Source organism: Mesocricetus auratus, unplaced genomic scaffold (genome assembly GCF_017639785.1).
Source record: "Mesocricetus auratus isolate SY011 unplaced genomic scaffold, BCM_Maur_2.0 Super-Scaffold_15014, whole genome shotgun sequence".
NCBI classification, from domain to species: domain Eukaryota; kingdom Metazoa; phylum Chordata; class Mammalia; order Rodentia; family Cricetidae; genus Mesocricetus; species Mesocricetus auratus.
In genome coordinates this window covers 10,309,788-10,334,976 of record NW_024429186.1, presented here as the reverse complement: position 1 = coordinate 10,334,976, position 25,189 = coordinate 10,309,788, and the positions used below count along the sequence as shown (strand labels likewise).

Sequence of the window (25,189 nt, the reverse complement as noted above, 5' to 3'; positions counted from 1 at the left end):
GGAACACAGCTCTGTGGTAGAATGTTTGCCTCTAATGTGCAAGGCTCTGGGTTTAATGCTTAGAACCAGGAAAAAAATCAGTGTGAAAAAGATATGTGCTTAAAAATACACAGGTAACAAAATTACCGAAAAAGGAGTTAAAAGTGATTTTATTGATAGCTATAAAAACAAACAAATAAGCAAGAAACCCAAGGAATTGATTCAACCAAGGAAGAGAATAATATCTACAATGAAAACTATTAAACACTCATGAAAAAAATTTAGGAATGCATTAAAATACAGAAAAACATTTCTTGCTCATGTTTTGGAAGAATTAATACTTTTCAAGTGTTCATTCATCCAAAGTCAGCTAGAGTCAACACAATTCCCGTCAAAACACTAATGGTATTCCTCACAGGAATAGGTGATCCTATTGTTTTTAAACTTCAAAAGACTTTGAAAGATAACCAAAGAAACCAAAGGAAAAAGAACAAAGCTGAGGTGTTATGAGAGCTAACTTCAAAACATTCCTTGAATGTAACATCCAGAATGGCTCTGTGCTGATGTACAGTCAAACGAGGCACCAGTGAAACGAGACAGAGTTCCCAGAAAGATGTCCATGCCTTCACAGCCTGCTGAGTTTTAACTTTTATGTAATAACAATAATAATAGCTACTATTATTACTGTTGTCGTGTATGAGCTATTATTATTATTGTTGTCATGTATGTTGATGTGTGCATGAGCACAGGTGTGTGCAGCCATGGAGCTCAGAGAATATGTTCAGGAGTTACTCTCTTCCTTCCACTATGGATTTCAAGGTTCGAACTCTGGTCATTAGGCTTGGTAGCCAGTGCCTTTCCCACTGAGCCATCTTGCCAGTCTCCACCTGACAGTCAACAGAGGCAGCGAGAACTGCTACCAGGACAGCACTATCAATAGATGGTGATGGAAAGCTAGATATCCATATGCAGAAGAAATCTCAAACATATATAAAAGATAAACTCAGGGCTGGGTGTGATGACCACATCTTTATTCCCAGCACTGGGAAGCTGAGGCCAGCAGATATCTGTGATTTTGGGTCCAGACTGGTCTACATATCACATACAAGATTAGCGTGAGCTATATAGTGAGATCACAGACTTAAATGCGACCTTGGCACTATGAAAGTACTAGAAGGAAAGATAGGAGAAATTCAACAAGACTTTGGTTCAAGACTTTTGGGATATGACCCCAAAGCACAGTAAACCAAAGAAGAGTGAAGACATAGCCTACATGGCAGCAATAAATGCCCACACATAACCATCTGACAAGGAATTCCTTTTTAGAACACAAGGACTTTAAACAACTGAGTAGCAAAAATCAAATAGTTTGATGAAAAAAATGGGCATATGACCCAGTAGACATTTCTTTGAAGAGAAACACAAAAGATCAAGTTTGTGATAAAATTCTCAGCATTTCTACCAATCAAGCAAAGCCAGAACCATCCTAAGCCAGAGAGAATTAAAACAAAATGTTTGTGAGGATATGGAGAAGGGGGACTACTGGTGACAGTGTACCTCAACAATAAAAACAATACAGAAGTCTCTCAAAATTAGAATTAGGACCACTACATGATCTAGGAAAATCCCACCAGTTGATATATTCTAAAGAACTAGAATCAGTTTATGGGTAGACATACATACATACATACATACATACATACATACATACATACGGGTAGACATATACATGTCCATGGAAGCACTATTCTTGATGCTCATGATAAGCAGTTATTCTAGGCCTCCATTTGTGAATGACTGACAGGAAAGTGGTGGTGTATATATACACAGTGGAATACTATTTGACTATAAAAATAATGGAATTCACTCATCAGTAGCAGCGAAGATGGAACAGGGACAGCATTAGTTAGATGGAGTAGATCAGGCACAGAAAGATCCATGAGCATGATCTCACAGGTAGCTGGGAGGTGACACCCTGATCTCAAAAGGAAGAGAGAGGGGCTGGAGAGATGGCTCAGCACTTAAAAGTGTTTACTGTTCTTCCAGGGGACCTGAGTTCAATTCCCAGCATCCATGTTGAGTGGCTCACGGTTGCTTGTAACCCAGTTCCGGGTCTGGCGCCCTCTTCTGACTCCTAAGGGCTCCAGGCACGCATGTGGTGTGCAGACATATACACAGGAAAACACTCACACACATGCATTTTTTAAAAAAAAGAAAATAAAGAATAGAATTATGATTTCCGAAGCTTGGGAAGAGTGTAGGAGTCAGAGTATGGACTTGGTCAGCAGGTAGACAGTGTATTTGTCTGTGGGGTGGGGTAGGGATGGAGGTGAGGATGGGGATAACATCTATTGTTCCATGGCACATAGCAAACCAATAGACAACAATGATATTTTTAGATAATACTTACATTTATTCTTTGATAATTCTATACATGATACAATGTATTTTGATCATATCCATCCCACCCCCCTCCTCCAAATACTCCCTAGGTCCACCAACACATCTCCTTCCCAACTTATCTTTCTTTTGAAAATAACCCACTGATTCCAATTAGTCCTTCCCACATGTGCATGGTTGAAGGTTATCATTGGGGTGTGAACAACTTACTAGTGGTCACACTTGCCCCCCCCCAAAGAAAAATGACTTGTTTCTTCCCCAGAAGCCATCAATTGCCAGCAACTCCTCAGCCAGAGGTGGGACCTCTGGAGCCCCTCCCCACTCCATGCTGGAATTTCGACTGGCTTCTTCTTGTGTGGGTCATGTGTAGGGAGCCACAGCTGCTGTGAGTTCGTTAATTCACTAGCCATGTTCTGTCCAGAAAGAGACAGAATTCCACAGCATCCCTCCCATCTTCTGACTCTTACATTCTTCCTGTCTCCTTTTCCATAACGCTTCCTGAGCCTTGGGGGCAGGAGAAGTTGGCGATAGACACCCCATTTATGGCTGAGCACTTACGGTTATTTATTCTCAGCACTTTGGTTGCTTACGACCCTCTTCATTAACCAGTGCCCACTGCAAAAGGAAGGCATTCTGACCAAGGTTAAGTATAAACCAATGTTGCATATTTATATATAAACATAACTGTTTAGAAGTTTGTGACAGGATCATTTAGCATAATAATAACATTGAGTTCCTCCAGAGGGTCAAAACCTCCTGAGCCATGGGTTATTGACATGGTTATGAATTCCTTCCTGTGGAGGCTCAAATACAATCATAAAGTGGTTGGTTATCCCCACAACACACATGCTACTATTGCACCAGTGGGCATGTCTTGCCTGGTGGGTCAGTAGTATAACACGCAGGATCTAGCATTGGGTAAAGTTACTAATACCTTTTCCCTCCAGCAGCCTACTGTCCAGCACTCTGAAAGCTAGCATTCATTGAAAGAGTTTCCTGGTCAGTTCAAGATTCATTTCTATGTCCTACAATCAAGGTGTGTGATATCTTCAGCAATAGGGTTTTATCATCTAGTTATAGTGGGCAACCAAAAGCAATGGCAGCAGCCTGTGTATTTGGGAAGCTACTAGGGTCTTCCTGACCAGTAACTTCTAGGGAGGCAAACCATGCCTCATGCTGACATTTTCATTTAATAACTCACATTTTCTGGAAGCATCCTCACCCACTCAGGTTCCCACAATGTCAACCCTGTTTGAAACTTTCTGCCTCCAACATTTCCCCTCTACTTCTTCTACTGTCTCCACTCCCTAAATGTATCTCACTCAATGGTCCAGCTTCCTGGCTGTCACATGTACCACCAATTAAACATGCGACGCAAAATGCTTGAAGCTGGGATACACATGGGTGAAAGACCGTGAGGTGTTTATCTTTCTGAGCCAGGGTCACCTCATTTAGCATAATTGTTTCTAGCTCCATCCATTTGCCTGCTCGTTTCGTGATTTTATTTTCCTTTACAACTGAATAATATTCCACTGTGTGTGTGTGCACCACGCTTTTCTCATCCATTCATCATCCGATGAATGTCCAGGCTGATTCCGTCCCTTCCTCATTCTGAATGGAGTGGCAGTGAACAAGGAGGCACGGGGATCTCTGCTCCGAAGTCCGCAGGGTACATGCCCAGGAGCGGCATAGCTGGGTCACAATAAGGCTGAGTGTCATTTTCCTCTGTGGGGCTGGTGACAAAAGCCATAGCTTCTGCCCCAGAGAGTTAGCTACTGTCTGGTGCCTGAAGTCACTTAGACGAGGTACAAGGTTCCCACAGTGTTGTGAACTGAGGCTGCCTGGGTCAGGAGCATGTAACAATTAAAAGAACCAGTAGGAACCATTGTGAATGGTCCTCAGACAAGGAAGTGGGAAATGCCTGGGGTGATCAGTGCCTCAGGAACCCTGCTCTGACTGTATCCCCCGTGTGTATTGAAGTGTCCTGTTGCACCCTCCTAATAAGTGCAATTATTATGTATTGTAGAGAGCTATCCTCTGAGCACGACAGCCGTCATCTATCTTTTTTGTGTTCTTGTATTTATTTAATTTAGAAAAAAATCTTATTTTACATATCAATCCCAGTTCCCTCTCCTTCCCATCCTCCCAAGCCCCCTACCGACCCCCTCATTCCCTGCCCATCCCACCCCCCATCCACTCCCCAGGGAGGGTGCGGGCTTCCATGGGGGAATAATCATCAAAGCCTGTCACATCATTTGGGGGAGGGCCTAGGCCCTCCTCCGTGTGGACTGAGAAAGTATCCCTCCATGGGGAATGGGCTCCCTAAGTCCATTTGTGCACTAGGGATAAATACTGGTTACACCTTCAGAGATCCCACAGACTTCCCAGGCCTCCTAGCTGGCACCCACATTCAGAGGGCTTGGTTTGGTCCAATGCTGGTTCCCCAGCTTTATGACTGGGGTCCATTGCTCTCACTTGGTCAGGTCAGCTGTTTCTGTGGGTTTCTCCCTTTGGTCTTGGCCCCTTTGCTCATGACTCCTCCCTCTCTACAACTGGATTCCAGGAGTATGGACAGTCGTCATCTTCAATGATGCAGCTGTGATTACTTGCAAGAGATCCTGAAGGTCAGGTCTTGTGACTGTTGATGTTCCTTCATCGAAGGGAGGAGTGGGGGTGGGGAATGGACACTCACCTGGGTCTTGGGAAGTGCTAGCATCCTCAGGTTGTGGAAGGTTATAGGAAAGGTTGGCTCCATCTGTGCAGCGGTGGGGAAGCTGTCGTCCATGCTGCGGTGAGACTTTCCAGAGGTTGAGGATGCTTCGGGGTCACTCCGGCTCTATAGGAGAGTCCAACGAGCTCGTGGGTTCCTCAGTCAGACTTTTGTGGAATCACACTTTGGTTTGAGAGCCCTGTATGGAGCAGTAGATGTTTGTTTCTGTCTTTCTAGGGAAAGAGTTCCTATAACGTGTCAAAAATAAAAGTGTAACTAAAGGTTAAAAATGAAAAAAAAATCAAAAGCCAAGGGTAAAAAAAAGTAAAGTTGATAAACACATTTGAGGTGTTTCCAATGAGCCTTTTTCACAGAGGGGTCAACAGAGGGACATGGAAGGGACCCTGAGGTCACCAAGGGAGGACGGGGGAGCCACAGTAGGACCTCAGGCCTCCCCAGGTCTCAGCTTGATGCTCTCTTCCTGTAGCTCACCAGCCCCTGCTCAGCTGTTTTTGTTTCTTGCAGCTGTTTTAAGAAAAAATGTTTATTACTGCTTTATTTACTATAACAAAGAATTGTAATCAACCCACTTGTCTATCAATACGATTCAGCTCAAAAGAAAAATCTAATTACAAAATTTGCAAGAAAATGGATGAGCGTAGAATGTATAATCTTAGGCGAGGTCGTACAATCTTAGAAAGAAAGAAAAAAGCACATGTTCTCTCTTCTATGCAGAATCTAGCCAATAATGTATGAATATATGTGAACACATGTACATGTGGGGTCGTTATAGCACGTAGAAAAGAGAACAAGGAAAGGCTAACTAATAGGGGATAAGCGCCAACTGAATGCAGGTGATGAACACGAGTTATGAATGAGGACATAAAGCTAATTGTTTTTCTAGTTCTGACTGTCATGGATTTTTCATTTTTGGTGTGGACAAGTGCATAAAAATATATTTAAAAATGAAAATGCAAAATCAATGTGAAGCTGCACCATGCAGATGCTCTCCTGCCTTCTGATCCTTCTGATCCTCCCCTACTGCTTCATCCCTTGAGGGAGGGTCGTAAGGCACCCACTAATGGGGGGGCACTCCAGGGACAGTCATGCATCCTGAAAGAGGCAGCCTTCTATTCGTCAGCTGTAGGGAGAGGACTTGTGGTATACTTTGATGGCCTTCATGGTGCTGGTGTGTCCAAAGCAAGGGAAACTTTCTACTATATTGGTCTAAAGTTTTGATTTGCTTTTCAAAAAAAATATATATTAGTGTTTTGCCTGCATGTGTGCATGCATATGCAATACCTGTGTAGAGTGTTCACAGAGGCCAGAAGAAAGCATAAGATCCCCTGGAACTGGAGTTGCAGATGTTTGTGAGAGCCTTGGTGGAGGTTGGGAACCAAACCTGGACCTGTACAAGAGCAGCCAATGCTCTTAATTGGAGAGCCATTGCTCCAGCTCCAATTTGTTTATTTATTACATTCCAATCTCATTTCCTCTCTGTCCTGTCCACACACTGTCCCCTCCTTCCCCCATCCCCCCTCCCATCTGCTCCTCAGAGAGGGTAAGGCCTCCCCTAGGATGTCAACTAAGTCTGTCCCTTCACCTTGTTGAGGCAGGACCAAGGCACACCACACCCCTATGTCTAGGCTAAGCAAGGGGCCTTTCCATGTAGAATGGACTCCTCAAAGTCAGTTTATGCATTAGTGTTAGATCTTGGTCCCACTGCCAGAGGCTTCATATCCTGCCCAAGCCACACCATTGTCACCTGTATTCAGGGTCCTAGTTCAGCCCATGCTGGTACCCCAGTTGACAGTGCGGAGTCAGTGATCTCTTACTAGCTCTGGGCAGCTGATTCTGTGGGTTTCCCCATCATGGTCTCGATTCCTTTCCAACCCCAATTTTGACAATGCAAGACAAACTCTAAATGAAGCTCACAAGAGAATCAAGGAACTTAGGAGACTCCCCCCACTCCTTTATCTATTTAGGATAAGGGGGAGGGGAGTCTTTAGTGGCAGAGCAGCCTGCAAACTGCCGGAGACTCCAGGGGTAGAGCTGCTTTGATCACCACCCATACTGGGGGGTGGGATGTTTGGTGATGTCACTGTTCCTGTCACTCACTTTCTTGTAACCCCAATAAACTCACTGGTTCACCAAGCCGGGCTTGGATGAAATTGTTTCTTTGGTATTTCATTGCCCTTTCTCTCTCTGGGGTGAATAGAAATAGACTCGACTGGAAAGGCGCGCAGCAACACCTCATGTAATTTAATGTTCTCAGCCATCACTGTCCCTGTGTGTGGATGAGGTACCCAGGAGGGGCTGACTGCCTGCTGCAGACTCAGCGAGGATGCATCTGAGCAGCCTGGAGCCTGCCACTTGCTAGCACGGCTTAATCTTCCCCTCTCTGCCCTCCTGCCTCTCGTCCTATGATGGGGAAGGCTGCGGAGGGCCTGAGAGATGCTAGGGGACCAGGAGAGGGAGAAAATGGAGTGGACAGGGTCCTGGTTACATGGATCGGCTTTCTGAGCCCGTGTCCACCTATGGCCGCTTCTCGTTAGTTGGCCAAGCAGCTAGATTCCCTGAGCCGAAGGGTCCCTGTAAGGGTCCACACAGGCAGGGCCAGCTGTGCCCCAAACTGAGGTCTCAGTAACTGGGTGCCTCTCTGAACCTGTCAAAGTCTTCCTGGAAACCAGAACAGAGTCAGACCACAGCGTCAGAGCCAAATGGACTATGAAAAACAGCTAGGGGGCCCCCTTGGTTTTCTTCTATCAGTACACAAGTGATCTGGGGGACAGGGCTGTCTCTGCTCTCTGGGAACACCTTGAAGTTTGCCTACAGTGGCCAAGAGCTGAGGCCAGAGAGCAATTCTCCATCTTTTCCTTATGAATTAAGACTAAACTTCAGTCCTTCCAGGTTCTCAGCCTAATGGTCCAGTCTATCTGGCAGGAATGAGGTTGCTGAATGTCAATGTGTCCCTTCTCCTCTGATGACTTGGTTCAGCTAAGGGCAGACAACTCCAAACCTAGTGAGGTTATGCACACATCCGAAGTGCCTGTGGCCTGGGTTCCAGTGTTCTGGTTTGAGTTGTCAGGGGACAGTGTGTGAAGGTCTGGACTTTAGTGGGCAGATGGCCTCATTCAGAGGCAGCAACACTGGTGGCCTGAACCTCATCACACTTGGGGTCATAGAAACGCACATTTTCTTTGGATCACTACAGGGCTTGGGGGGGGGAGGATTGCATGAGTGAACATTTGCAAGTCCAAAAGACCTTTTGATCTCAGGACAGGGCCAGTGGATGCATGAGGCCCAGGAGGACAGGCACCAGCTGTTGGGAAGCGTGAAGGTGCCACCAGGACCAGGTGCAGGCCGGACTACACAGCTGGCCTCCTATACTGGATGCTGTAATCACTCTCCCCTTTGTGAGGTGGTGTGCCTGGTTGCTGGCCCTGCCCCATTTCACAGCCCCCAGAGGAGGTACAGAGGTGTGTGTCACAGGAACCCTCCCTTATCACCCTCTTTGTCTTGTGCCTATGGGAATCTGGTGTAGGTTATCTGGGGGAGAGTCAGGAGCCCAGAGCCAGGGACTGCCAAAGGGGCTCTGTTGTTCCACTGGTGTGTGAGTGACCTGGGCTGTATTTTGCAGATCACAATGGTGAAAGGCTGTAATTGGCCTCTGGGCACCAGCAGGGTGATGATTCAGTGGGCCATGAGCATTCCAGGTTCACCCCCTGGAATGGTCCTCCCACTTTGCCTCTCCACCTCAGGGTCCTGCTAATGGCTCAGAGCTAAGACTTTGTCCTCAGCCAGCCTTGTAGTCAGAAGATAAGCCATATCCCATAGTGGGGAAACTGAGGCTGGAGAGAAGTGACCACCCAAGGCTGGATCAGAAGGAGCCCCACACAAGTCCCTCAGCATCTTCTGCAGGCATAGGAGTTGGAGGTCTAGCCTGCTGTCTTTAAATCAGGCTGTGGGTCTGAGAAGGGGTACTGACCTCGCTTAAGGAACATGAAGGCCCCTTCTAAACTTGGGGATACAGGGACGGAATGCTCTTCCTAGGGTTCTTGGCTTTGCTGTCCCCATCTTCCTGAGTACTCTGTAGGAATGAGTGAATGACCAAAATAGGAATGAGTGAATGACCAAAATGAAAATGATATGGGTGGGGGAAATAGCTTAGTTGGTAAAATGCTTGCTAGACCAGCATGGGAATCTGAGTTTCATCTAGACCATAAAACAGCCAGGCACAGTGGTTTGTGCCTGAAAGGCCAGTGCTGGGGAGGTAGAGACAGACAGATCCCGGGGCTTGCTGGCCGGCTAGCCTAGACAAACCAGTGAGCCCCAGGTCAATGAGAGATTGTCTCAAGCAACAGAGGACAGCATCCAAGGCTGACCTCAGGCTTCCCCTCTCCCTGGTGCCAGCGCACGAGAACAAAGCTAATTAGTTCAGCTTGCTTGAATCCATCCTGCAAGGGTACAGTCCTTGACCGCTCCCATCCACACGAGGGCAGGAAGATCCTCCCATGTCTTCAGGAACACTGTCAGAACATTCTACAGAATGGATGTGTCCGCATGGCTGGTGAGCCCTGTCAAGGTAGCCAGCATGGCCCAGGACCTGACCGTTCTGATCCATTCATTGTAATCGACCTGAACTGAAATTGCTGCCTGGGACCAGTGGCTCCCTCCTGGACAACACCAGTCAGATTATATTCAGAGGCCACCTGCCCGTCTGACCCCCGCTGTGTCTGCCCATCTCACAGTCCGCCTCGGTGGCCGCCTTTTTGGGGCTTCTTGACTCTACCATTGACCCCATGGGCCCTTCAAAAGAAGCCTTGTGGTGAAGTAGTTGCCTGTCATTTTTCATGGGGCCGGGTGGCCCTGCTGCTCCTCTGACTCACAGACATTGGCCCTTCCTGTTCTCTCCTCTGTCTTTTCATTACTCTTGTTCATTCACAGCCATCCTCCTGCCTCAGAACCTTGGCCTCTGGCTGCCTCCTCAGCTTTCCTCAGCCACACGGCTCACTCCTTCCCTTCAGCGTCATACTCACGTTCCTGCTGACATCGAGCAAGATGCTGTTCACTGCCCGCTCTCTGCCTCTCCACTCTCCTCCTAACAGATGTGTTTTCCCCCAAAGCGTTTCCTGCCACCTGGCACCGTACTGCATTTTAATTGATTGTTTATTTTCTGTCCCCCATCAGAATGTAACCAGAGAAACCCCAAGCACAGGGTTTTCCCTCTGGTTTTGTTTAGTGGGCTAGCACCTAGCACCCAGGAAGTGCTCGATAAATACTGGAAAGGAAGGCTTGTCTCATCCACCCTTTCTGTGGCCCTATGGGGAGGTACCCTTCCCCCAGGCTCCAGCAAATAGTTGAGGCTATGGGGAGCCTTAGACCCTGCTGTGTCTAGTTGGGGGAAACACACTAGATTCAGCATCGGGTGTCCCAGTGTGAGGCCACCAAAGTCTGTTTCCTCACCCTCAGGATGGGCTCAAATGCAGGGAGACCATCGAGATCTGTCTTCCCTACTTTTCCCCTTTGGAACTGATATCTGCTGTTACTGGGCCTTTGTGCAACATGGCAGGGTCTCCAAAGGCTCTGGGTTCAGAGAGGACCAGTCACAGCCTGGACTGGGGAGAGACTGGCCAGGCAGAACAGAACACGGCTACTCTGCCTGTGACAGATGATTGGGGTGTGGCCACAGACCTTCCTGCAGGGAGAATTTTCCTGGGCAGGTTTCCTCCCAATCCCAAAGATGCCCTGCCCACAGTGGTTCCCCACGATGCCCTAACAAGATCCTCCAGGCTCTAAAAAGAGGCAGAATAGCTCTCTCTCTCTCCGTGTGTGTGTGTGTGTGTGTAGCTATGTATCTCTCTGTGTGTCTAAGTGTATCTGTTCCCTCTGTGTATCTCCATGTATGTATGTGTGTGTATCAATGTCTCTTTGTATGTGTGTGTAGCCATGTGTCTATGTGTATCTGTTTTCTCTGTGTGTGTCTCCATGTGTGTATGTCCATCAATGTTTCTCTATCTCTCTCTGTGTAACAATGTCTTTCTTTGTGTGTGTAACAATGTGTTTCTCTCTCTGTCTCTCTGTCTCTCTCTCTCTCTGTATGTGTGTGTAGCCATGTGTCTCTCTATATGTGTTTGTGTATGTTTTCTGGGTGTGTCTCCTTTCTGTGGCTGTGTGTGTCTGTTGCCTTTGTATGTGTTTCCCTATGTATCAATCTGTGTGTGTGTGTGTGTGTATAGCTGTATGTCTGTTTTCTGCCTGTATGTCTCTCTTTCTCTGTGTCTATGTGTATCTGTTGCCTCTGTGTGTGTTTCCATGTGTATATGTGCAAATCTTTCTCTCTCTCTCTGTCTCTCTCTCTGTCTCTCTCTGTCTCTCTCTGTCTCTCTCTCTCTCTGTGTTTGTGTTTGTGTGTGTGAAGGCACAGTCTCTGAACTCAGAATGGGATTACACTCACAGATCCCACTCTGGGCCAGAACCTAGTGCACACCAGTGCTCAGTGCATGGTGTGTGACTTGCAGACTGTTAGGGTGAATATCCAGGAGGGCACTGTTAGGTCACAGCAGACACTGAAGGCCTGATGGTGCTGTCACTGTCTGCTACAGAGGCTGGGTGGTTCCGCTCTGGTACCTCTCTGTCCTTAGTCACCCTCTGGCCAGGTGGCCCTGCCTCTGGCAGCTTCTGCTTCTATCCCACTGGAAAGGCCCAGCCACGGCTTCCTACCCACCCAGTGTCTGCTCTTACTATCATTGTGCACTATGAACTAGCAAATAGAGTATCAACACAAAACACCACTCTCATCTCTTTATTCTAGAGCCAAATACGAGTGTCTATGGCCTCGGAACAGATTTGGGTTGCCCCAAATACAGTGTTCTAAACTGGTAACCATTTCAGGAGGTTTTTTATAGTAACAGAACAAAGAAAGTCATAAATCAAGGCATTTTAAAAATACATTGATGGGGGCATCAGGTAGGCGGGTTACAAAGCGGTGAGTCTCTGCTATCTGATGACATTATTAGCACTGGGTTTGGGGAAAGCTAGCAGTCTGTTAATACATCACAAAGGTTTAGTCTGATGGTTAAAAGGATGTCAGGGCAGACCCAGAGGTGGGCAAGAAAGGGACTAACAACATCCCAAGGTGATTCGACTCTGGACCTGTGACATTGTGACATTCCAACTCTCCACAACCCTGAAGTTCCGGCTGATGATCTGTCTACCTTGCCGACTCTTTAGCACCATGTGGTCCCTTTAATAGGAACGAATTTCGCCAGGAACGTGATGATCCCATATTTCTATCTTACAGGCACAGATTCGCTTTGTCTGCTTCCGGGTCCTTGGTGTCTGTGGTGATACCCAAGTCTTTTAGTGAACAAGGGAGTAGGTGTTGAGCAAAGGTACAGAAAACATGATGGTTCGGGCCAGCACGTGACCGGTGTTCGTGATCAGCCCCGCTCAGATGGCTTGTGGCTCTCTTAAGGGGCAACAGTAGCCTCAGTAGGTCCCAAGCATCCATGGCGGCTTCCTGTGGAAGTAGGAATTAAGGAAATACAGTCCTCCTGGTGCTGTCATGGAGGTGGTTGACCAGTGTGAGCCCCAGAGAATGGTGGCTCCCATGGTATGGTTGCTGCATAGCATGAGTCACCATTGCAAGAAGACATGACCAGATTCTGGAAAAGGGGAGGGGCACTAAGGGACCATGAGCCCGAGGTTCAGATATAAAGAGTGTGACTGTGAGTCCCATGATTTGGGTCAGAAGATGACCTTGCATTGCTGGTATGGGCTACCAGCACTTTCCTCTTTGTCCCACACTGGCGCCTAGGCAGAAAGATGCAGCCTTGTGTCTAGGGTCTAGGAAATGCCAGGACAGGGGCCATTAGCTTTCCTCCGCAAGTCAGTTTCCTCATTGGTAAAATGAGGATAATAGTGGCCTGTCTCATAGGTATTTGGGAGGACTCATTCAGGTGCTTTCTAACAGAAAAGTAATGGAGAGTTGCTGGCTCTTATCCATGATAGATGTAGATTAAGGCTGGACTGAAAAACAGGCTCCATTATTCTGCTGCCTCTAAGAACCACACATAATCACCAAAGATAGTGATTACTTTAGAGTGAAAAGAGAGGCAAAGACATCCCAGGCAAACGGAATCAGGAAACAAGCAGGGGTTGCAATCCTAATATCTGACAAAATAGACTTCAGATCAAAACTAACCAGGGGAGATAAAGACAGCCACTTCATACCTATTAAGGGAGCAGCCCAACCTTAAACATATGCACCAAATTCAAGTGCCACCAACTTCATAAAGCAAATATCACCACACATAAAACATCAGATTAACATCATAATAGGTGCCATTAATGCTCCACTTTCCCCAAGAGACAAATCCTCCAAACCAAAATATTAGCACACAGAGTGCACCAGCTGGGAGTCAGGTAGGTGATTCCCACTCTCCCTTCTGTCTGCTGTCACGATTCTTGTGGTCTCGTTCCCAGCCCAACAGCAGACCACGAGCAAGGGTCTTCCCACCTTATCCCCATCCCTGGGAGCACTACCAAACCTTGCACCGGATCCAGTGTTCTTCCCTGCCCCCACCATACCTTTGTGTCAGCCACAGATGCACAGAAACACTACCTGGGATCCCACTGGCCACACTGGGCTGGGACCCGGGTAGGCAATTCTCATTCTTATTCTCACCCGCAGTAGAATGGATCGGCCTCATCCTTGTAGCAGTCTGCTTGCCGGGCCTGTCCTGTCATCCTGCCTCTACTCCCAGGGAACTCTGATACTATGATAAACCTTGGAGTGGGCCCAGGATTCCTCCTTCTTGTGGACCCTCTCAGCCCTCCGACTACAGTCTATCCCCATTGTTAGCATTCAGGCATTATGTCTGCCTGCCCTTGGGGTCTTTAACTGCAGCCACTAAGAACAATCCTGTGCATATGCGCTAGTTAGAATTCAGGCACCTACACTGGCCAGCCCTAAGGGTACAGACAAGATATATTTTGAAGCCAAGTGCACGTGTGATGAGGGAGGTCAATGTAATATGGAAAACAATATATTTACTTATCAGAGAAAGAACTTACACACAAGCTGGAAGATCAGGAGCGTCGTAGGTTTCCAAAGAGAGAATACATTTACTTTCCCTTTCCTTAAATATCCCACCTGTGTCCATCCCCCTGTCCCCGCCCTTTTGGGCATGGACAGCATTGTGGGCTCACCCCTCGAAAAGATGAGTCCTTATAAAATATATATTGACGATTATGGGTCAATAATTAAGTCAGAGCTAAACAATGAGAAACAATAACAAATGGCCAACAGCTTATAATTAATATAGTGTCCTGTGTGTTATTTGGGGGTTAAGACAGCTCGGCAGGGCCCAGGCGGCTGACGGGAAAGACTACATGTTACACACACGTGTCATACCCCTTATGAAAAAGCGTGCCTCCCTCTCTCTTCCACTGCTCCCGTCTCCAGAGGCTGCTCTTCCCTCCACTTTCTATTCCCCTTCCCCAGTAAACCTCCCACATGAGTTCTGTTGTATGGTGTAACCTTTTCTTGCCACTGTTCTGTGTCACAAAACAAAAACAAAAAACCAACAGCAACATTGGTGCCATGAGACTTGGACCCCTCCTCACCCACAGCCTACCTGAAAGCAGGTTCACTTTTTACCTGACTGATCACTGGGCCCTCCACCCACCATGAGAAGAATTGGTGAGTTTCCACTCTCCCGTTTGGCATGAATGCTTCTCTGGATCTGTGGGAGTTGAGTACCCAGCATCCCCCTGGGACCCCCCAAGCCCAGTCTTCAAGGCTACAGTTGACTCTCTTTGCCAACACTCACCTACTACTCTCTCCTGTTTTATTTCTTGACTTTTGGCCCTGCCAAGTCCTGGTACCAGTCAGCCACCATCTCTCTTGGTCTCCCAGTCCTTGTCCCCTGTTCCTTGCACGATGACGCTTGGGGACAGCCCGTGCCTACTTAATTCGATCCTCCTTGAATTCCTGGGATGCTAGGGATTGCAGGCTATTGGGTCTTACCTGTCTGCCTCACTCATGAGAACTGTGTCTTTGTCTATACCTCCAAGCTCCCCACTGGGATGCCTCTTGGGAAACCTCAAACCTTTACACTCAGCACTAGACTTAAGGGCTTCTAAACTTTCATGCCTTTGCAGTGAAGTATTACCCAAATATCCCTTAGATAATCAATCAAAATGGCCATCTACTGGCACCCTGGGTCCCAGTATGATACTGGATTTTGTTTTTTTGGTTTTTACGAGACAGGGTTTCTCTGTATTGTTTTGGAGGCTGTTGGTCCAGCGTAGCCTCGAACTCACAGAGATCCGCCTGCCTCTGCCTCCCGAGTGCTGGGATTAAAGGCATGCGCCACCACCGTCCGGCTTGATGCTGGAGTTTTGCTCCTTTTGCCAGCAATCAAGCAGGTGGAAGAGAAAAACCTTATGGACAAGCCCTTTCCTACCTCAGCTCCAAGCCTCCCTCTGTTCTTCCTGTTCCCCCACTCAGCTCCTCCTAGCTATGAAGTCTGAGCTAAAGGAGCCACCCACTCCCCTGGATCCTGCTAATGACAGCCTCCACTCTATCGGCCTCAACACACAACTGCTCCTTCAGCTCATCCGGCCCCTTCTCTCCAGTAACAGGCTGTTCCCACCGTCCGACTCTGGCACCCACTTTCACCCCCCCCCCGACTCACTCCCACTCCACTATGGGTGTTCTTTTGCTGCAGCTTCGGGAGATGAAACATGAAACACGATCCAAACTCAACAAACACACACGGAGCTTATTGGGAAAGGGAGCAAAGAGAGGGGAGCAGAAATGGAAAGAAAAAGAGACCAGGCCAGAGGCGCTTGATTATGTAGGGAATGGGAATGGTTTAGAGTGAGGCTCAGCAGCTGGGGCCATTTAAACTGGAGTCATGGAGCTGCCTTTGGCCCAGCTCTGCGAGGCCTCAGTTCCACGTGGTTTCTGCATGTGGAGCCCTTATTTAGCGACCTAACGCATGCATGACACAGCCATACTGGTTTATGCATGCAGAATCCTTATGCAGCCAACTAACGCATGCATGACATAACACAGCCAGGCAACCTTTGACAACTGTCAGTGAGGAACAATCACCTGTCAAAGATGGATTTAGGGGCGAGGGAAGGTAGCCTGGTGAAGAGCAATCCCAGGGCGGGGAGAGAGCCCCAGGATTAGAGAGACCCCGTGACCAGGAAAGGTTCCCTAAGGAGAAGGCCCAGGCCCAGGAGAGGACAGGCATAGAGTGACAGGTGGGTCCTGAGGAGAAACCACTGGGGCAGAAGAAGGAGAGGAGTCGGGAGCAGGAACAGGGCCAGGTTGCCCAGGACCCAGGGAGTGGGAGAAGTCAGGATATCAGCAATGGAACCACCTTTATCTCTCTATCCAGCCCAACTGGGCCACTCTTCTCCCTTTGCAAGAGGCTGAGGGAGTGAATGGACTGGTTAAACTACGTGCCCCCTTTTCATTAAGTGAGCTCTCTCAAATGGAAAAAACAAATAAACAAACAAAAAAAAACCCTGGGGTCTTATATGTCTAACTCTACCTCTTTCATGAAAGAATTTCAGTATATAACTTAATTGTATAGCCCCACTAGCTAACACACACACACACACACACACACACACACACACACACACACACACACGATTCTAGCTAACAATGCAGGTGAGTTTGGGAGCAGGCTAGAGCACATGCAGATGAAATCCACCAAAGCAACAACCCCCTTCCATAGGGATTCTCGATGGGACTGGAATACCTTCAGGGGGCATTCTAGTTAGAGATCAGTTTATAACCTGCATCTTGGCAGTTCTCCATAAGGCTGTGCTCAAACCAGTTAACTATGAAAAACTCCATGAAATCATCCAGAACAAACAGGAAAACTCATCTCAGGTCCTAGGATGCCTCACAAAGGCCTTCTTACAGCATATCATTCTAGACCCTGAAAGCCCAGAGGGCAGACAACTCCTTATGACCTATTTCTTTTCCCAGAGCTTCCCCGACATTAGGGCAAAGCTTAAGCATTTGGAGAGAGGACCCCTAACCTCACAGGCAGAAGTCTTAGCACTGGTCTTTAAGGTGTACCATGGGAGAGGTGAGAAAGATTATAAACAGAAATATCAAATGCTAGCCAAGGCCATTCAACCAACCCAAGTGACTGCCTGGGCTCCCCTGCCTCCTAGGGCTTGACGACCACTGGGTCCCTGCTTCAGATGTGGTCAGGGTGGGGGGTCACTGGACCTGGGCCTGCCCTAATTCCTGCAGGCTACCTGGGCCATGCTCAAGGTGCCACCAAGAGGGACTTTAGGCTGTTGACTGTCCCCATGCCCCTCAGATGCAGACCATCCTCCAGCCAAGATTTTAGGCCTGGCCATGAATGACTGACGGGGCCGGGGCTCCCTTGGTCCAGCCACTGTTAGTCTGATGGGAACTCGGGATAGTTATTGCAGTATCAGGGTGATCAATTTCTTTCCTCCTGGACACTGGGACCACTTACTCCGTACTGATGGAGTTTTGGGGACCCACCTCTCCTCATTTCCCTATCGTTGGGGAACGGGCACAGTCTTATCTGCCTCGCTAGACTCCACCACTCAATTGCATTTTCAGGGGTGTTTCCCTCACCCATTCCTTCCTAGTCGCACCAACTTGTCCTGTCCCTTAACCGGGAAGAAATCTTTTAGCCAAAGGGGAGACTATTTCTTTTGTTCCCCCAATTCTCCTGGCTCACCAGCAGCCTCTCTTCTTCTCCTACTAGTCACCCAACCTGCTGGTTTTCCAACATATCCCTTCCTCTGCCAGCCTCCCAGGTAGACCCTCAAGTCTGGGATTCCAAAACCCCTCTTCTGCAAAACACCGTTTCCCCATCATTACCGAGTTACAGGGTCCTACCCAGTACATCACCCAAGCCCAGTACCCACTCTCACTCCAGAGCCTCAGCGGTCTTAAACCTATCATCTCTGACCTCCAAGGAAAAAAACACTACTTCACCCCACAACTTCTCCCTTTAACACCCAACACTTGCAGTTACAAAGCCCAGTGGGATCTACCAGCTTGAGACCTCCAGCTCATTAATCCTGCAGTGTTCCTGGTCTACCCTGTGGTATCTAATCCCCACGTACTTCTCTCCACTATCCCCTCAGGGACCTCTCATTTCTCAGCCCTGGATCTCAAGGATGTCTTTCTCTCAATCCCTTTCAGCACCCAGTCACAGAACACTTTTTTTGCTTTCGCCTGGATTGACCCTGACACCTGCCTCTCTATCCAGCTCACCTGGACCGTCCTACCCCAGGGCTTCTTGGACAGCCCCCATCTATTTGGCCAGGCCTTAGCTTCTGTCCCACATTCTTTGCCTCTCCCCAAGTCTAAACTCACAGAGTATGTAGATGACCTTCTCCTCTGCAGTCCATCCCTACAAATTAGCCACACTAACACCTCTGCTCTCCTAAATTTCTTGTCTAGCTGGGGTCATAGAGTCTCACCTTCTAAGGTCCAACTGTCCACTCCTCAGGTCACCTGCTTGGGAATAACCATTACCCCAATGCATAAAGTCATTACTTTAGATAGAAAACACTTAATGCAGTCTCTTTCAGTCCCCTCTTCTAAAGAAGAAACTTTATTGTTCCTAGGAATAGCTGGCTTCTTATATTCCTGGACCCCCTCTTTTTCCTTCTTGCTCACCCCTTACATTGTTTTTGTTTTTCTTTTTTCCAGACAGGGTTTCTCTGTATTGTTTTGGAGGCTGTCCTGGAACTCGCTCTGTAGACCAGGCTGGTCTCGAATTCACGCCTGCCTCTGCCTCCCAAATGCTGGGATTAAAGGCGTGCACCACCAACGCCAGGTGCTCATAAGGCAGTCCTTGGCCTCTCACATGAATCACCTCTCATTCCCATTACTAAGCCCTTCTAAAAGCTCCAGCAGGCCCTCCTCCAGGCCCCAGCACTACATCTCACAGACCCAACCCACCCCTTCTCTCTCTATGCAGCAAAAAAGAGGGACGTGCCCTTGGGGTTCTAGGCCACCAGATGGGACCTTCCTTAACCCTAACCCTAACCCTAACCTTTCAAAAATTAGACCTTACCACCCAGGGACGGACACCCTGCACATGTGCTTTAGCGGCTGCTGAGCTTCTCATTCGTGAATCAAAAAAAAAAAAAAACACTAAATTTTGGGTCGCCCATCACTATCTTCTCCTCTCACAACCTGTCCCATCCCTTAACTAATAAAGACAAACTCTGCCTCGTTCCTGGGTTCTTTCTCCCCAGGTAGTGCTGGTAGAAGATGCCACACTTACTTTTCAATCTTGCCCATTCTTCAATGTCTCAAACCTTTCCTGACCCAACACCAACCCTTCTCCACCTCACTCTTGCTGAAACCCTAGAGGAACTACTGCCCCATCCCTCATACATGCAGGAGGCTGCATTGCCTCGGGCCAGCCATACCTGTTATACAGATGGCAGCTCCTTTATACACGAGGGGGTCTGAAAGCAGGCTCTGCCATTGTATCAGACACGGAGGCGATCGAGGCAAAGGCCTTGCTTGTCCACACCACAGGCTGAATTAATAGCTCTCACCAGTGCCTGCCAGTTAGCCCAAGGGCAATCCTTAAATGTTTACACAGACTCCAAATATGCTTTTCATGTTGTCATGTCCCACTCTGTCCTCTGGAAGGAACACAGAATTCTTACAGCAAAAGGGGGGGGGTGGTCCATAACCAACTCAGGTCAAATTATGGTCATCTAAAAGCCACCCATCTCCTCACAACCATAGGGATTGTCCACTGCTGGTCCCACCAGACTGACAACTCCACCATCTCTAGGGGAAACAGTCGAGCTAAAGAGGCAGCTAGAGGCGCAGCCTTCCAAGGCCCAGATTTAGCTAACCCACTGCAGGGAATCCTTTTCTATAACCCACAGCCCCTGACACTCGACACATTCTGTCCTGTCTACATCAGCTCTTTCATCCTCATAGCCAAGCTCTGTCTCACTTTGTCAAGGCCCGTCTGAAGCCTGCCCCTGAGGACTTGCATTTCCTAAGGACTATTACTGCCTTTTGTAAAATCTGCCAAATGTCAGATCCCAACTCTAGATTATCACAGCCCTCCTTTTCCTCCTGGGGACTGACTGGAAACTTGACTTCACCCACATGCCTACAGTCAGGTAAGTTAGGTACCTCCTGGTCTAAGTGGACACATTCCCAGACTAGGTGGAGGCATTTCCAACCACTAACAAAGGGGTTCAGATGGTCTGTGACCTCCTCCACTGAGAGATCATTCCTGGATTTGGAATCCCCACCTCCCTCCAGTCAGACAATGGTCCTGAATTCACCTTCCAGGTTTCCCAAAATCTATCTAAAGTCCTCAGCATTCCTTGGCATTTCCATATTCCATATCATTCCCAGTCCTCAGGAAAGAAAGAATGAGCTAATCACTCCTTACAAAACACCCTTGTCCAAATGTCATAGGAACTTCACCTTGATTGGGTGAAGCTCCTGCCTCTGGCTCTTCTCAGGCTCCGGTCTCTCCCCAAACAACCCATAACCATCTCACCATTTGAACTCATGGTTCTAACCCCCATTCTCAGTCAAACCCTCATCCTTCCCTGACCACCTACTCACTTCCTTACTCTACATCTCCGCTCCAGCCTACGAAACTTCCATGACCCCTCCCTGCCCCAACCATGCTCTAACCCTGTCCATCTCCAATCAACAATGGGAGCAGGTTCTTCTCTCTCCTCCAGACCAACATCCCTCACCCTTCACCCCTAAATGGCAGGGCTCCTTCAAGGTAAAAACCCCCATAGCTGCTAAGCTTGAGGGCCCCACTGGATTCATTCATCCCACCTCAAGCCCTATACTCCCCCACCTCAAGACAACCTTCCTTCATACACATCAACTCCAACAGGACCCTGCTCCCTTAAGCCTCAGAGGGCACCGAGATCAACTGCCTTGTGCCCAATACCGGAAGAACAAGGCTCCACCCCACAGCGGTGCTCAGCTCTACTGGGCTGAGAACCCCATGGAAGCAGGCACTTTCCTTCCTGACCGCTTCCCTCACTCCCCTGTCTATACCAATCACACCCTGCCTCGCCCATTTCCTCACCATGTGCCTCCAATCAAACACCGAATCAGCTGCTGCTACAGGACTGATGACTGTTAGCCACGGAGTCGCAGATGCAAGGCTACCAAACACCCCCAACAGCACCCAAGAGGTGTCCATGCCCCCTCCAGACCCCCCAAAAAGGAGACTCATGGAACAGATATCAATGTAACTCTTTACTATCCCTTTATTTAAAAGGCACTCACTCTGCAGTGACTGTCCTCGGTAACCAACCACCTGTGACAGAAAGAGGGCATCAGGTTGATGCTGTGGTGACAGGAAGGGGCCGGGTGCTTTAAGGTTTGTTTGTGTAAAGACAGGAAAACTTAAGTGGTGATAAGGAGAAAGTGGCCTGAGATGTATAAAAGAGTGAATCATGACCCAGATTTCCCTCTCCCTGTGATACTGCTGTACCCAGACTCCAAAGGTCCATAGTCTTAACCGTAGGCGACGGAATTCTGACAAGCTAATAATCTGGCAGAATACTGCCACTATGTGAGTATACTACCCTTTCTGCAATGTGGATTTCAGTACAGATTACAGACACTGGGAAATGTTAAATGTGTCTATAACTTATATCTTTTTGGAAACTCAAAAACATCTTGTGAGCTTCAGGGAGTCAACTCGGATCCATCCCACACAGGTCCACCAGCACCGGATGATCCCACAGAGCCTGGACAATGAAGTGAAACAGCCAGCTACCTCAGGACTTGACCAGCACCTGAGTCTTTCTCAGGTCTCCGCAAAACGTGACACCCCAAGGTCAACAGGAAGCAGTCTCAAAAACACAACACCCTCATGCCTGCCTCCTCTGCCACCCTTCCTATTTTTTTTTTACCTTGGCAGGATTCAGGCATTACACTGACCCGTCTTTATGGTCTTCAACCACAGCACCTAAGAATACTGTGTGCATGCACCCGTCAGTACTCAGGCATTACACTGGCCAGCCCTAAGGGTCCTGACAGAATATGTTATCAAGCCATGCATGCAAGTGTCATACCCCCTAATAAAAAGCAGGCCCCTTCTGGGCCTCCCTTCCTCTTCTTCAGCTCCCGTCTCCAGAGGCTGCTCTCCCTTCCACTTTCCATTCCCCTCCCCCAAAACCTCCCTCATGAGTTCTGTTGTGTGGTGTAGCCTTTATTTCTCATGGCTGGACCACACCACTAAAACAAAACCAACACCACCCATTCCTTCATGTCAGTCCCTGATTCCTAGAAACACCCACTACGAGACCGCCAGTGGCCACACCTGGCAGGGACTCAGGTCGGTGAATTATGCTATTATTCCTAGCTTTTATTATGATCTTTCCATTCTCACTCTTAGCCCCCAAACAATCTTCTGCTTACAGGTCCCCCTCCTCCTACTTCAGTTTCATCCACTGGAGAATCCAACTCTTGGTTTATATCAGATTCCTCTAACAATTTCACCCTTGTCATGTAAGGTAATTCTTACTATAACCTACTAGCAGGATCTCCTCCTTCCAGCATATCCCCACCCCATGGACCCCATACTTACATGCCAACAGGGTCCTGTTATCTCTTTCCTGAAGTCCCTCTCAGACTACTTTTCTCCTAGCCCACCTCTATCCATCTCTGCTATCTACTTACCTACTCAAGCACTCAGTAGCAGGCAACCCTCAGCCTCCACACTTGCCTAAGATCTAGAGAGAGCAGCAGAAACCAAGACACAGAACACCCATCTAGCTAAGACCGAGATCTACACCACGAATCACCTTACCTAAACCAACCACAGTTGCCTAGACGCCAGTGAAAAAAACACGAGCGTTAACAACCACTAGGACCCAGTAACCTTACTACAGTAGAACATGAGAAACACTATATAGCTGAAGTATAAGACAAGGCCTTCAAAACGGCTGTTATGTGATGCTGCAACGATAAACGGCACACTCATTGAAAGTATAAGTTAGTATTTGTTGTAGAAAGTACTCACAAGAGAAAAACAAGCAACCCAGATGAGCCGAGTATTTTTCCACCACTGACCTGGAAGCCGAAGAGAGGGCGAGAGGTTCTGCTGCTCAGTCTTTTATTCCTTCCTCCGTACACGCCCCTAGCCATGCCCAAAAGTGGGCCTGGCTAGTGACGTAGTTCACTGCCTACATCCATATATGTCTTTAGTCATGCTTAAAGTGGGTGTGGTTAATGGTGTGGTAAACTGCCCTTTTACTACCTCATCTGTATGTGCCTCTAATATGCCACATGGTTAATGGTGGAGTACTAAATTTCACCCTACAATTCCCCTTTTAGTCTAAAAAGGATATTTAAACTTAAAACAAAAGTAACTTGTGTCAATGAACAAAATGTATCAAACATCTATCCCATCTAAACCTAAGCTTATCTGAAAGAAACACCCAAGTCTGAACACCTCCTTCCAGTCCCAACTCTAAAATAATTGAAAACTAACACTAACAGGTGTAAACTATCCTATAATATTAATAGTAGGGAGAGGGAGCATGGAATTCTCAAAACTAACTCCTGCTGAGATGGGACGATGACAATCTCATAGGGACCTGTAAGAAGAAAAATGTTAGTGTAACAAAATCTTCAGTAGATTAGACAATTTCTGTTTGGCAGGAGATGCTTGATTGTAGTTCCTGACTGGAGTTCTAGTGTTGATTGAAGCTCTTGTCTGAAGCTCTGGCCAGATTGTAGAAGGTGTGCTATATCAGTTCCTTGGTCTGGAGTTGTGTCCAGTGATGTTGTTCCAAACCGGTTTCAGAATGGTGCTTGTCAGGTGGAGTCGATGATATGGGGCAGTTCAGGTGCATCTAGTCGAATCAGGTGGAGTCAAGGAAGTGGATCCTCATTCTCTTTATGAAGCAGTTGAAGATTGCTGTCAGGAAATCCCTTGTTCTCTGGAAAACTCAAACATTAATGTTAACAAATAAATTTTTTAAAAACTTTTTATGTATGCATGCTGGAAAAGGTGACAATAGGGAAGATGGTAAACATGAAGGAGATTAGACTTGTCAGAAAAAGAAATCCACAGATAATAGTCCCTAATTTTATTTTCTTCTGTTTTATATCAATGGCTCTTTGATTCACCCATTACACTGAAATTCAGGCATTATACAGAAATTCTGAATTTTATTTAAATAATACACTTGAATTTAGAGTAGGAGAGCCAATCCAACTCTAGAGCCAGCTTCAGTTAAATGAATGGGGACTAAAGCATATTAAGGAACAGAAAGAAATGGGTATTATAAAAAACAATACAGAGAGATTTAGACTTTGATACCACACAGTGAGTTATTGTTTGTTTGATGGTCCTCTGGGTAGCTATTAATTCTTCTTCAGGAATACATATGTCCAGTATTCTTTGCTGAGTTTACCTGTGAAGACAAAAAACAAAACACTTCTCTTTCCTTTTATGAGGTCACTTTACCCATGGTGGAATATGAGTTTGTAGATGAACTGTTATCTTTCCTCCTCCTGAGGTTTCTTCTGTTCTGATTGAATCTTAATTAATTTTGATGGAACCCAAAGCTTTTCTTCTCTCTGCATTAAAATTACTGAGGGGTATTCTCTAGATGGTAAAATAACCAGAATACAGTCCAGTTTTGGATTCACACAGTCCACATGTGCCTCTAATATTCTCTGCTCTACCCATTCTAATTCCTTTTCAGCATCAGCTGATAGTACTCGTGGGCTGTTTAGGTCTTTATCTCCTTATAAAGCCATTTTCGGGTGTTTTAAATCATGCCCTTCTACACCGATAATTGTCTGTAATTGAGAGATTTCTCCTAATTGTTTTTGAAGATCATTAAGAGTCTGGTAACGATCTCTTCTGATTTGTACTTTCTGCAGTCTGATTTTCTGAGAGTCTATTTTATAACCTAGATAATTAATCTCCTCTTAGTATTTTTTCTGGGGCAATTTGTAATCCCCAGCGAGGCAAAGTTTCCTTTACTGCTTCAAATACCTTTTCCAAAATATCCTTATTTGAATCAGACAGTACTATG

The 25,189-nt window shown here is 47.3% G+C and overlaps 1 long non-coding RNA gene across 1 annotated transcript; it reads right to left on the bottom strand.

Annotated features, from left to right (window-relative positions):
- Positions 1-11,880: 11,880 nt before the first annotated feature.
- On the bottom strand, positions 11,881-23,232 carry LOC110340565. The gene is made up of 2 exons (XR_002382356.2): positions 23,161-23,232; positions 11,881-12,611 (listed from the first exon to the last, which is right to left on the bottom strand). It is a non-coding gene; the product is annotated as an uncharacterized LOC110340565 (long non-coding RNA).
- Positions 23,233-25,189: the final 1,957 nt, after the last annotated feature.